This window comes from Rattus norvegicus, chromosome X (genome assembly GCF_036323735.1).
Source record: "Rattus norvegicus strain BN/NHsdMcwi chromosome X, GRCr8, whole genome shotgun sequence".
In the NCBI taxonomy this organism is placed as follows: domain Eukaryota; kingdom Metazoa; phylum Chordata; class Mammalia; order Rodentia; family Muridae; genus Rattus; species Rattus norvegicus.
Window position 1 is genome coordinate 104,134,529 of NC_086039.1, and position 14,562 is coordinate 104,149,090.

At 42.4% G+C, this 14,562-nt stretch overlaps 1 non-coding gene and 1 pseudogene across 1 annotated transcript; one reads left to right on the plus strand and one right to left on the minus strand.

The window, feature by feature from the left end:
- Window positions 1–273: 273 nt before the first annotated feature.
- On the plus strand, window positions 274–1,804 carry Parl-ps3 (presenilin associated, rhomboid-like, pseudogene 3; annotated as a pseudogene).
- Window positions 426–494, minus strand: Trnaa-ugc1 (transfer RNA alanine (anticodon UGC) 1). The gene has a single exon. It is a non-coding gene; the product is annotated as a tRNA-Val (tRNA).
- Window positions 1,805–14,562: the final 12,758 nt, after the last annotated feature.

Consider the following 14,562-nt stretch of genomic DNA (forward strand, 5'->3'; position numbering starts at 1 on the left):
AAGCACCGAGGAAGAATGAACCTTGAAGATCAAACACAGGGTCAAGGGGGGAAACATAGAAGAAAGTGTCTTGATCCTGTCCCTGAAACAGACTTTTCTCCTACACAGTATCCTCCCTTATTTCTCTCAAAGCAGAAGTCATTCTTCCTTGACGTCGTTCACCCGAGAAAGCATACCCACTAGGAAACTGCCAGCAGCATGAAGGCAGAAGCTGTGAGGAAACATAATCCCAGAGCGATGACCACGCTGTACTCCCCAGACTAAGAGGTCTCCATGGGAACGTCTTCAAGGTTAGAGTGGAATATTGTTGTCACGGTTATAGATGAGCACTTTGACCATACGGCCCAGACTACGGAGGTCTTTACCGACACGTCTTCTAGATCCTGTCTAGAAACTGATCCTGAAGAGAAAAAAAACAAAAAGCTTGGAGAGGCCGGGAATCGAACCCGGGACAACATACGTGTAAGGTATGCGCTCTACCACTGAGCTACAACTCAAAGCCTCACTCCAGACCTCTTTCCAGCCTATATGAAGTGACAGAGACTCAAGCTACTTTTTATGGTGCCTGAAGATATTTATATCACATATTTGCATATCATTATCGACAATTTTTATGTCATCACTTCTATGGGAAAAGAATCGATTTCCAATGCAAACAAAACAAGATCAAGAACCACAACAAATTTTGTGCTCTGCAAAACATGGCAGACCTACATCACTTGAGACTATTGTGCTAAATTCATTAGAATGTGCTTCTGAAGGATTAGGAACATCAGGCAATATTGAAGCAGGGATTGGGTAGATGGCATTCTGAGGTTGGGTACAGCGAGTCTACGGTTGCCTTTAGTCTTCTGGGCCTCCCTTCTATGGAGCCTACCAGGAACTCTCTCAGACCCAGGCTCTGCGCCTGACCAAATCCGGGTATAAATTTTATCTTAGGCAACATTGTACATTTACAAATGTTCTGAGGAAGAAAGAACCTTGAAGATCAAACACAGGGTCAAGTGAAGAAGCATACAAGAGAAGTATCTTGATCCAGCCTCTGATGGAAACAGTTTTTTTTTAATCTTATGTCTAGCTTATATCAACTCGACAGAAGGCTTTAATTCCACTATAGAGGTCACAGGCTGTGCATGTGAATCAGCTATATTTAGCTATTTGAATCACTGAAATCCAGGGTACAGATTAATGTTGATGACATAAAAGTTAATGGTTGGACAGCATATGCCCACAACAGAAAGTAGACATCAGAAAGAAGATTCACAAGTGGTGTAATAGTCTAGGTGTTGGCCAGAAGCGGGTGACAGGCATCCTAATCACCACATCTCTCTTATTCTGCTTATGGACACCCTGCATTCCCTGCATCTGACCATGCACATATTCTGTACACACAACCCAGCCTCAGAAGTCCTTTGGTCTCCAATATTTCTGTCCACAATTTCTCCTTATTCCTCACGGCAAAAATATGTCTGTTTTGTGCAGCTTCTCATCCAGCATAGAGAACATTTTGGGTCAATAATAGGTTGTACCAATTTTCATGTCTTCATGTATCATTTTGAATTTTGTCAGTTATGTGTGTAAAGTTGCCACATTAAAATAAGGACCTTCCCTTGGTGCTTCAGGATCAATCATGGCAATTCTGGCTGCAATCTGCACCACGATTCCAGACTGGAGGACCCTTGTCATCTTCCTCCGCGTTTTTGCTTTAATAGCAGGCAATGCCTTAAAAGTAATCATTTTCTTGGAACCAGCAGTGATGTTTCAGGGCTGGATAATTTTTTATAGGTTATATTTCTTTATTTAAATTTCAAATTTTCCCCTTGCGGGGTTTTCTGTCCTTAAGTTTTTTTTTTTTTTTTGGTTCTTTTTTTCGGAGCTGAGGACCGAACCCAGGGCCTTGCGCTTCCTAGGTAAGCGCTCTACCACTGAGCTAAATCCCCAGCCCCCGGGGTTTTCTGTCCTTAACCACCCTATACCCTCCCTCGTCCCCCTTCCTCTCCCCTTCCCCATAAGGGTGTTTCCCTCCCTTCCAGACAGCTTACGACTCCTCCGATGTTCCCCTGCACTGGGGGTCCAACCTTCGCAGGACCAAGAGCTTCCCCTTCCACTGGTGACCCAACAAGTCTATTCTGTGCTACATATGCATTTGGAGCCTTGGGTCAGTCTGTGTATAGTCTTTGGGTAGTGGTTTAGTCCCTGGTAGCTCTGGTTGGTTGGCATTGTTGTTCTTATGGGGTTGCAAGCCCCTTTAGCGCTTTCAATCCTTTCTCTAATTCCTCCCACGGGTATCTCTCTTCTCAGTTCAATGGTTTGCTGCTAGCATTCACCTCTGTATTTGACATGTTCTGGTTGTGTCTCTCAAGAGACATCTCTCTCCGGTTCCTGTCGGCCTGCACTTCTTTGCTTCATCCATCTTAACTAGTTTTGGTGGCTGTATATATATGGGCCACATGTGGGGTCGGGTGTGAATGGCCATTCCTTCAATCTCTGCTATAAACTTTGCCTCCACCTCCCCTCCTATGAATATTTTTGTTCCCCCTTTTAAGAAGGAGTCAATCATCCGCACTTTGGTCATCCTTCTTTCTGATTTTCATGTGGTGTGTGGATTGTATTTTGGGTAATTTGAGCTTTTGGGCTAAAATCCACGTATCAGCGACTTCATACCATGTGTGCTTTTCTGTGATTGGATTACCTCAATCAGGATGATACTTTCTTTTTTTTTTTTTTTTTTTTTTGGAGCTGGGGACCGAACCCAGGGCCTTGCGCTTCCTAGGTAAGCGCTCTACCACTGAGCTAAATCCCCAGCCCCAGGATGATACTTTCTACTTCTATCATTTGCCTATATATTTCATGAAGTCACTGTTTTTGATAGCTGAGTAGTACTCCATTGTGTAGATGTAACACATTTTCTGTATTCATTCCTCTGTTGAAGGGCATCTGGGTTCTTTCCAGCTTCTGGCTATTATAAATAAGTCTGCTATGAACATAATGGAGCATGTGTTTTTGTTGTATGTTGGAGAATCTTTTTGGTATGTGCCCCAGAGAGTTATAGCTGGGCCCTCAAGTACTTTCATGTCCAATTTTCTGAGGAACCTCCAGACTGATTTCCAGAGTGGTTGAACCAGTTTGCAATCCCACCAACAATGGAGGAATGTTCCTTTTTCTCCACATTCTTGCCAGCATCTGCTGTTACCTGAGTTTTTGATCTTAGCTATTCTGACTGATGTGAGGTGGATCTCAGGGTTATTTTGATTTGCAATTCCCTGATGACTAAGGATTTTAAACATTTCTTTAGGTGCTTCTCAGCCATTTGATATTCGTAAACTGAGAATTCTTTGTTTAGCTCTCTACCCCACTTTTTTTTTTAATCCCAATATTTTTTTTTATTAACTTGGGTATTTCTTATATACATTTCGAATGTTATTCCCTTTCCCGGTTTCCGGGCAAACATTCCCCTCCCCCCTCCCCTTCCTTATGGGTGTTCCCCTCCCAACCCTCCCCCCATTGCTGCCCTCCCCCCATAGACTAGTTCACTGGGGGTTCAGTCTTAGCAGGACCCAGGGCTTCCCCTTCCACTGGTGCTCTTACTAGGATATTCATTGCTACATATGGGGTCAGAGTCCAGGGTCAGTCCATGTACAGTCTTTAGGTAGTGGCTTAGTCCCTGGAAGCTCTGGTTGCTTGGCATTGTTGTACTTTTGGGGTCTCGAGCCCCTTCAAGCTCTTCCAGTTCTTTCTCTGATTCCTTCAACAGGGGACCTATTCTCAGTTCAGTGTCTACCCCACTTTTTTAACATGAAAATTATTTCTTTATTTTTTGTCTGCTATATATATATTTTATTAACTTGAGTATTTCTTTTTTCTTCTTCTTCTTTTTTCTTTTTTTCAGGGCTGGGGACCGAACCCAGGGCCTTGTGCTTGCTAGGCAAGCGCTGTACCACTGAACTAAATCCCTAACTCCAACTTGAGTATTTCTCATATACATTTCGAGTGTTATTCCCTTTCCCGATTTCCGGGCAAACATCCCCCTAATCCCTCCCCCCCTTCCTTATGGGTGTTCCCCTCCCCAACCTCCCCCCACTGCCACCTCACCCCAACAGTCTAGTTCACTGGGGGTTCAGTCTTAGCAGGACCCAGGGCTTCCCGTTCCACTGGTGCTCTTACTAGGATATTCATTGCTACCTATGAGGTCAGGGTCCTGGGTCATTCCATGTATAGTCTTTAGGCAGTGGCTTAGTCCCTGGAAGCTCTGGTTGCTTGGCATTGTTTGTACATATGGGGTCACGAGCCCCTTCAAGCTCTTCCAGTCCCCCCCGACTCCTTCAATGGGGGTCCTATTCTCAGTTCAGTGGTTTGGTGCTGGCATTCGCCTCTGTATTTGCTGTATTCTGGTTGTTTCTCTCAGGAGCGATCTACATCCGGCTTCTGTCGGCCTGCACTTCTTTGCTTCTATCTTGTCTTATTGGATGGCTGTATATGTGTAGGCCACATGTGGAGCAGGCTCTGAATGGGTGTTCCTTCTGTGTCTGTTTTAATCTTTGCCTGTCTATTCCCTGCCAAGGGTATTCTTGTTCCCCCTTTTAAAGAAGGAGTGAAGCATTCACATTTTGATCATCCGTCTTGAGTTTCATTTGTTCTAGGCATCTAGGGTAATTCAAGCAGTTGGGCTAATAGCCACTTATCAATGAGTGCATACCATGTATGTCTTTCTGTGATTGGGTTAGCTCACTCAGGATGATATTTTCCAGTTCCAACCATTTGCCTATGAATTTCATAAAGTCATTGTTTTTGATAGCTGAGTAATATTCCATTGTGTAGATGTACCATATTTTCTGTATCCATTCCTCTGTTGAAGGGCATCTGGGTTCTTTCCAGCTTCTGGCTATTATAAATAAGGCTGCGATGAACATAGTGGAGCACGTGTCTTTTTTATATGTTGGGGCATCTTTTGGGTATATGCCCAAGAGAGGTATAGCGGGATCCTCAGGCAGTTCAATGTCCAATGTTCTGAGGAACCTCCAGACTGATTTCCAGAATGGTTTTTACCAGTCTGCAATCCCACCAACAATGGAGGAGTGTTCCTCTTTCTCCGCACCCTCGCCAGCATCTGCTGTCACCTGAGTTTTTGGTCTTAGCCATTCTCACTGGTGTGAGGTGAAATCTCAGGGTTGTATTGATTTGCATTTCCCTTATGACTAAAGATGTTGAACATTTCTTTAGGTGTTTCTCATCCATTCGGCATTCCTCAGCTGTGAATTCTCTGTTTAGCTCTGAACCCCATTTTTTTATTATTAACTTGAGTATTTCTTATATACATTTCGTCCGCGGAGAGGATACAGAACTGCAGTGTCTAGGGTAAGCTCTGAGAGATATGTTTGGTCTTGACCTCTTTCACTTCTCTCCCCCATTAGAAGATGCGGTGGAGGCTTTTGTTATCGTTTTATCAGCCTTCATTCTTTCTCTTTTGGTTTTTGATTTTGCGGCTGCTGCTAGGCACCATCAGAGGTCGTGCCTAGAAGATGAGAAATGCCACCCAACAGTAATAGCAGGACAGCGAGTGCTAGGGGAGTTACAAGACAGCATGTCAAAAACAGAGCGGGATAAAAGATTAAAGAGTTCAAAGAGAAAAGAAAAGGTACAAGTAAGAAAACAGACCCTCCCAAAGACTTTAGATCTGAGGGAGCGAGAGATAGGGGAAAGAACAACCCGGGAGAGAAACAGAGAAAGGAGAAGAAAGCTCTGAAAAGGAGAAGCCTTTATCCGGTAAAGGAGTTAGAGGCTTTAGAGCTTGGTAGTTCAGAAACAGACGAGCTTAGCTTCTCTGAGGAAGAGGATTTAGAAGATGAGACAGCTTGCTATGAAGAAGAAAGATATGGGCCTAGGTGGAGAGCCACTGTGAAGAGACCGAAAGTTATGGATCCTTTGTGGTCAAGGCTGATAATTTTGTTTAAACTTCACAGAGTCATACTGATCAGATTTGTTAGAGGTAGACCGCCTGAAAAACTTATTCAGGAGAATCAAACAAAAAGATTCACTTCCATACCATTTGTGAATGTCAGTCATGCTGCTTAGATACCCCATAATATATCTCAGTATCTTACAGGAATTTGGCTTCAACACGTTGATGGACTAGTCCAGGAACTGAGACAATCCATCGTCCATATCAACTCCACTCGAGTGTATGGTCACCGTGGAAGTGGTGGGAAAGGGGAAATCCTACCTCTCTGCTGACTCCTATTCGAATGTGGGTCCCTTTAGTGGAACACCATCTAGTTTTTCCCCTTTGTCTATTGTCTGTCCTTGGTGCACCAAGCTGTCCATGTCTGTCAGTTTATGTCTGTGGTTTTTGTTTCTTGTTGCTTAAATGTTTTATGTTTCATGTTCAAAAGAGAAAATGGTAAAAACTTTATCTGCCAGTCGTTCACACCTTGATTTGGTTTTAACTCGTTTCAAAAAAGGAACAAATGAATAAAAAACAGTTTCAGTCAGTCCTTGGAGCACTGTACCTGTAGCCAGGTGTCTAGGTCAGCTGGAGAAGCTGCCCAGGGGTGAGCGTCTACATGAGCTGATTATTAGACTCAACAGGTGACAAGGTGCTTCTCTTAAAATCATAGCTAAAAAGGTAAAAATGGTGCTTGGTCCAAATATTAAAGATATGTGTAGCCACTTCAATTTTGTTTCTCATTGGTTTTAAATGTGTAAATATGCTCTACATGCCTTGGTTATGGACTATTGGCTTTTAAGTTATTGGATATGATTAAAAAGGTATAATATTGGTAATAGAAAGTTGACATAAAGCTGGTAATTTGGATGAAGTCATTCTAGATAACATGTGACATGGGCCAACCTAGGGAAACAGGTCTAAATTGAGATAATATTTTTATGGAATTCTTATTCTAGAAACCAGGCTTCTAAAAGAATTTAGGACAATTTCTCTTTGTTGAGGTATTGGAGACCGCACCATCATGCGTTCATATGTAGGAATTGGCAGCCAAACTTTGTAGCATGAAGGATAGACTTGTTGTTTTGGAGACTAGATTTTGGAGACTAGGTTGTTGGAGGTTGAGTTTTGCTTTCCAAAGTTGTGGTTTGCCCTGAAGTTACTGTATTTTGATGCTAATTCCACTGCCCCAAGAACAACTGCCTAGTCACATACTCAGAACTCAGCTGACTTTCCAAAGTTGTGGTTGTGCTCTGGTGGTACAAGGAGAACTTAAGGATTGTGATTAAAGATTGCCAGTGTTACATTGACTAACTCAAACTTATTTGTAATTGAGAAAAAATCAAACAGGTAGAGATTGTTACAGGATTTACGAAGGATTGATGAGGTTTTAGAACTTGTGAGAGCATTACAGCCAGTTTGCTTACTCCAACTGCCATTTCAAGATAGATTTAGAGGATTGTTTTTATGCAATTTATTTACATCCTGGCGATTGTGAGTTTTCATTTTGTGAGCTTGCTTATAATTTTAGAGAGTCCATGAAGTGATATCATTAAAATTTTTTTACAAAAGAATGGCTAACAGCCTTATATTATGTAATTTTGTTGCTTCTTCAATGTAAGAAGTTAGAACTTAAATCTTTCAGTGTATATGGAAATTTTTACTACAAACCTTTGCTCTCAAAATGAGCTTTAATATTTGGGGAGTAGCTGTTACACTACTCCAGAAAAGAATATTTAAAACTAATTTTAAGCTTCTAAGGATATGTTAGTTGGCTAAGTACCTCACCTTACCAGAGGTCTTAACTTTGTTATCCTCATTGGAGATAAAGCTTCAGTTGTGTTAATACAGAATTGTAGGCTAGAGTCATGAAAGTATTTTAAAAAGAAACCTGGTAAAACATATCTTATTCCAAACAACAGTTAAATTGGTTATTACAAAATACTGATATTTGGTCTATCACTTATACAAATTTTTCAGGCAAAGTTGATAATTTTACTCTTTACATGCTGTTGTATTTACTGTAAATTTGTACATACAACCCATAGGAAATGAGCTTAGTGTATTTTTTGGTGGTTCATCTAATTAAAAGGCTACATGTATGATTGGATCACTTGTTTATTCTCTTGAGTTTGTGCTGCTGCAGCACAGATTATTAAATTCCATGCTTTAGTCACTGTTTTTAAATCAAGCTTTCAATTTACATACTGATAGCCAATGTATAGCTTGTGGTTTACAATTGGTGTCAATTACTTAATGCTTTACTAGAGGCAAGTTTTCTACATGAAATCAGTGAGTGATGATTTCAGTGTGAATTGCCTGACAACTCACTGTCCTTTCAGTGCTCTGGCTCAGACAACTAAACAAAACCATAGGCCAGCTCTTTGAAAATGGTAATGGAGTTGATATGAAAAGAGGAAGACTCCATTTGCTTACTTTCAATTCCCAGCCTCACCCTGCTACCTCAGGGATTTCTAGTACAACTGAATCTGGACAATATTTACAGGATTTGGCATTTCTAATTAATGCTTATGTTTAGGTAAATAAAGTTTGTGAGGAGCTAGAGAGATGGCTTAGTGGTTAAGAACACTAAATACTGTTACTTTATAGGACATTAAGAACTCAAACTGGATTGCCTAGACTCCTTAACAAGGGAGGACAATGATACCAGACAGATTATAGGCTTTACATAGGAACAATTAGTCAAAAAAATCTCATTCTTTCTAATATTTTGATAATTAAAAAGGGGGAGTTATCCCTGTATGCTAAATAATGCTCCTTTTATTTCAATTTTAAAATTTGGATGCCAAGGAACTCTGAGTGTTTATGGCACCCTACAACTAGACATACTTCTGCCTAGGTGAAATAGAAAGATTCACATATTGGCATGATCCTGTTCAGATATTTAATGGGGAAGAGGGAATCTTTGTGTTTTTTTCTACAGGATGCTACAAGAGTATGCCAGCTGCCAGAGGTGGCTGGTGAGACTTGCTGATCCTGGTTGCATGAAGATTCAGCTCTCGTGGTTCGGGTCCCTAGAGTCATTCCTCTGCCCTGAGAGGAAGATGGAAGATCCCCCCTCATCTTTTGTCATCACAGAGATTTTGGCGTTGCTACAGTCAGTGTTACCGCTGCGTGTGTCCCGTCCCACTGTGGCCTACGCTTAGACCCTCTGTGCACTGCTGCTTTCCAGAGAAGACTGGACTCCAGCTGTTACTCCTGTCCCCCTCATTCCCCTGGCGACTCTTGCTGCCTTGATTGGTGTTGTTAGTTTGCAGTCTGTAGCTTCACAGGAATGCCACTTGTGTGAAGCTGCTGTGGACTGGGGAACTCTGCCCTGGTTGTGCAGATCTCAGACATGGTTCCCTTGCCTGCTGGTTGTTCCAGAGAAGAATGGCTGATCCTAAACTGTCCTGGGAAAGAACTCGTTATCTTCACTGCTATTGTAGCAGCCATTACCGCTGCAGCCATTGTGTCTGCAGTGTCTGGAGTTACCCTACCCCCATTCTATTGTTAGGCAAGCACAGTGGGTGAACTTTCTGGAGTAGTTGCTACCAATTGGGAATTCTAAATTTTGTTATAGGAGCGGCTTGACTACGGCCCTTGGTGGTAGCAGCTGAGGAGAACCAGATGAGGTGCCCACTACTTATCGGGAGTGGCTCTGTTTGGTGCAGCCCTATGCTGTGGATTAGTGTTCATGCTATGGTTGGTTTGCAAACTCAGATCTCAACAGAAACATGACAATGTCGTTGTCACTCAGGCACTTGTGGCCATTGAACAAGGGGCCTCCCCTAGAATTGGTTAATTAGTCGGCATCTGAGTTCTCTGCTCTTGCACCCCATGGAATTGTGGATCCATTACTCTGGGATGAGAGAGACTCAATGATTCTTGGATCAGCCCTTCTACATCGCTGAGGTTTCCTCATTGGACGCGATAGGGTGATCATGATTTCCCCACTAACTCATTTTCTGGCTGGCCTCTTTTGTAGAGTTCGCCCTAGGTCGTTTAGCAGTTACTGTCACACAGCACTGCGGTATCCAGAGACGGGCAACTTTCCTCATGCACAGACCAATCTAAGACACGGGGCCCAGTGGCGATAGGGTTGCCCTACGACGGATAAGGCTGTGACATGGAGGAACGACCTAAGACAGGAGCCACAGCGGACGGACGTAACTGCAGGGACCTAGACCAGCCTCATACTAGTAAAACAATAAGGGGGAGATGTGGAGAGCCGCAATAACATTCGCCTCCACAAGATGGCGCTGGCTTCCACTGCGCCCCACGTGGAAAGCCGGGATAGCATTTGCCATTACAAGATGATGCTGGCTTCCTCCTCGCCAGTCTGACTTCCTTTCAGGAAGTTAACTGTGTGCGCATGTGCAAGAGTGTCTTCTTGCCAGGTCTTTGCCCACTCTGGGGCGAGCCTATGAGATCATGGGTAAGCGACCAATCAGGTGTGGATGCGCCGCACTAGGGTGTATATAAGCTGCGCCATGGTGGCGCCCCGAGTCCCGCTCTTTAAGATATAATAAACGTTTTGCTGCAGAAGGATTCGTGTGTCTGAGCATGCGTTCTTGCTGGTGGGACGATAGCGCAGGAAAATAGATAGATGACTAAATGAATAAATAAATGAATGGATGGATTAATCAATCAATCAGTAAATGCAGTAACTACTCTAAGAGTTAATATTTGGATGGGAATGAAAGTTGGCGGTAGAGACACAACTTGGCAGACATTTGGAAGGTGTGGGGTCTGATATACCCCACACAAACAGAAGTCAATTAAAAAACCAACTGCAAAAGATGAGTACTGCACTATATACTACTTCAAAACAAACGGCCAATAAAGTAGATTTCCTGTGTCTGGGGGAAATTTCTCAGTGTCAGAGCATAGGATTTGCAAGAGTTAGACCCTAGTTCATTCTCAAGACTCAAAAATTAGTACAGTGATATTCACAGCCCAGTAGAAGATTTTCTGCAACTATGGGCATGAAATACGAACTTACAAACACAGGGACAGAACTGAACCCAAGTGACCATATATATGGATCATATTAAAATGTATGTGTGGTAACTCGTACAATGGTGCCTGGCACTGCACTCATGGCCTACAATGGATCCCCAGGACCCACATGACCTAAGCAGAGGAACACTCCTGCAAGTTGTCCTCTGGCATTGACATGTTAAGCAAACATATACATATATGTAAATAATATAAATAGATATACCTTATTAGAAACAAGACAATCTTATTACCTATTGAAATAGAATATAAAACTAATCCTTTACAAGACATATACCTTATTTAAAGACATACAAATAATATCATGAACACTTAAATACAAGCACGTATGCCTAAGTTTAAGTAAAAATCAGGGGGGAGTTATGACATTATATAATGAAGGAAATGTAGAAACAATGGTACTTGATGTGAAAACACATTGTGTACCTACAGAAGTGAGAGAGTGTGCTATATTGTCAAGATAAACAAGTACCTAAGCATGCTGGGATAAGCACCAAATCCCAGCATTGGGAATCAGATGGAGGAGAGTCAGGACTTCAATATCTTCGTTGGTTATATAGTGAGGTCCTGCAAGTGTGGAGTACACGACACCAACCATCTCAAAGAAGCAAAAGACACAAATATCAAAGGAACACACCGAGTCCAGACACATTCTCACAAATACATGGGCGGCTGATTTCTTTAATGGTAGCCCCTAGCCTTGAGCCTCAAGTGCACCTCCCCTTATCTTTCCATGTCTCAGCAGTCCAGGAGACCCTGACATGCCTTGTCTCTGCCTGCCAGGCAGACTTTATCCCTCTTTTGTTCCCTCTGCTTCAGAGAGGTGGCAAATGGCTCCAGACACTGTATAGACCAGACTGCTACACATGTAGGCTCGTCTCGTCGCAGTGTCCTAGGTTTGGGGGTTAAGACCTCTGCTGTGGTGCCTGTTTCCTCGGACAGCAGATGCTCAGGAAACATAATGGAAAGTACAATCAGCACATCTGAGAGTAGGACTTACTGGAGTGTCATCGTGGTTTGGCTGGTAAAGGATTTGTTGCTCTGGAGAAAGGAGAGAATCATCTCCCAAGGATTGTTCTCTGATATCCACACATGGCTGGTTTGCTAATGTCCTTAGTGTCCTATGTTACTGTAACTGATAACTCTAGCTCTTTCTCTAAGACTTAAATTACACTTATTGATGAATGTATGTGGCCAGTAAAGAACAAAGTTTCCCATTATGTTTCCCCGGAACTTTCTCAAACAAAGCCCCTTGAAATGGTAGAAGGAATCGCTGCTCACCTTCTGAGAATTGGTTTTGAAAATGAAGTGTTCCTGACGTGCTCTAGTTTTAAATGTTTGTTTCCTGCCTAATGGCTCCATTAGGAAAGTTGTGGAAACTTAAACAGAACTGTAGGAGAAAGTAGTTCCCTTCAAATTCTTCTGAGGGACTATATTATCCTACAGGGCTCTGAGATTCCTGTAGGCATGTGAGAACGCCTCTCCTCTGACAGACGTTCCCGCTCATATGTTATACTGTAGTTGTGTGTGTGTGTGTGTGTGTGTGTGTTTGTGTGTGTGTGTACATACATATATACATACATAGATACTCGGGTCAGGAATAGTTGCATCTGTCTTCCCTCCGTCAGAGAAATTCAAGTGCTCACCTCTAGGAACACATAAGCTTGGCTACAGAGAATGCTCCTATCACTACATCACCTAAGTAGACATTTTAACGGAGTCCACAAAGACGTTGGTTTCCATGGCAACCACAACGCTCCAGTTCTCTGTTCAGTAACTAGGAACCTTCCGCCCAATCCTCCCTTCTTTTCTCTCCAAGCAGAACTCATTGACCCTTGCTATCTGTCACCTGAGAAAGCCACCCACTAGGGAAACTGCCACCAGCTTGAAAGCAGAGCTTCACTCAAGCTCAGAACAAAACAATCCTGGAGGCACATCCACGCTGTACTCACCAGACTATTAAAACCTCAGGGAAATAACTGGATTATTGATGACCATTGTCCTTATGGTCCTAGATGAACGCTTTAACCAGTAATTACCTATGCATATAGGCTCTCCCAGCAAAAAATTAAAGCCTGGATATCTTGTGAAGAAACAAAACCAGAACACAAAAAGGACCCCCGAGATGCTGGGAGTCGAACCCAGGTCCACTAGAACGCAAGGCAGTCGCTCTACCACTGAGCTACATCATCAAGGGTAACAGTCCTTCCATCACAGTCCATATAAACCTAGGAGACTGAAGCAACATGGCTACAGCTACAGGGAGTTGCAACACTTTTACAACATGCCGGGATCTGCATCTCTTCACTGCCTGCAATTAATAATTTCAAATCAAGTGCTGCTATGGGATTTCTTTTATGAAAAAAGAAAATATACTCAACAAAAACAAAGTAATAGTATTAAGAACAAGAAGTCTTGTTTCTTAAAACAAATTAGAAAAACGTTTATAGAAAAATGAAAACAGGTACAAAAAGGTTAGGCCAATGCAAGGAACGCTCTCCAGCTTCAGACCTGCTCACTTCAAACTTACCAATTACTATAAAAATCCACCCCCTCACTCTATCCCCCACTGACACGAAGAAATGAGTTTTGGGCTTTTCCCTGTTTCTGGTTATTCCCCATAGTTATATAATGGCTTAGTACTGGCTTTGTGAAGTCTTTATTTTTCTGGACTCAGGGTATACTGGCTCGCTTAAGGATCTCTTGCCTACTTTTGCTCTGACTGCCTCCCTCTGTGTGATCCTTTGTGGTCCATACTGCGTGTCAGTCACAGGACCTTGTATGTTCTACACAAATATTCTAAAACTGAGCTACATTTCCAGCTTCCCTGTGTAACTTTTACACCAGAGAGAACACGATTCCCCCTCCTGGTCACCGACATACGTATGACTCTTTTATGTACCTTATCTATGTCTCAATTTACACATAAAAAGGCAATGTTCATTCCCTCGACGTGAAATGGTTCCTCATTGAGAATGTATGTGTTCTACACACAACCCTTTATCGGTGTATAAACTTGTATGCAAGCACTTTATTTGACCTAATACTAGGTGTTAGAGTTGGTAACTTTTAAAATCTACACCTGATCGGATAAGTAGAGATATTAATATGATTATGCCTTTCAACACAAATATTTAAGTAATGTTTTGATATCTAGGCAAGCTTCAAATTTAACTCAGATTTACAGTACAGCTGAACAGTACCTGTGTTTTATTTTCTGTATAAAATAAAACTCAACCTTTTAAAAATAAAAGAAATCATAATTCTTCAAAACATGGCAGACCCACAATGAATTGTCAGTATCATGTCAAATTAATAATAATGAGTGACTGCAGGGTATGTCAATCGGGCATAAGTTGGGAAGATGGCATTGAGAGTTTGGGTAGAGTGAGGCTAGGAATGTGGTCATGAATGGGTGCCTCCAGTGGGCTTCGGTTACTGACATGTCTGAGACTCAGACTCTGTGGCTCCCTGACACGGGTTGAAGTTATTTCTTCAGCAAGCAAATGTGAGTTTGGAAAAGCACCGAGGAAGGATGAACCTTGAAGATCAAACACAGGGACAAGGGGGGAAACATAGAAGAAAGTGTCCTGATCCTG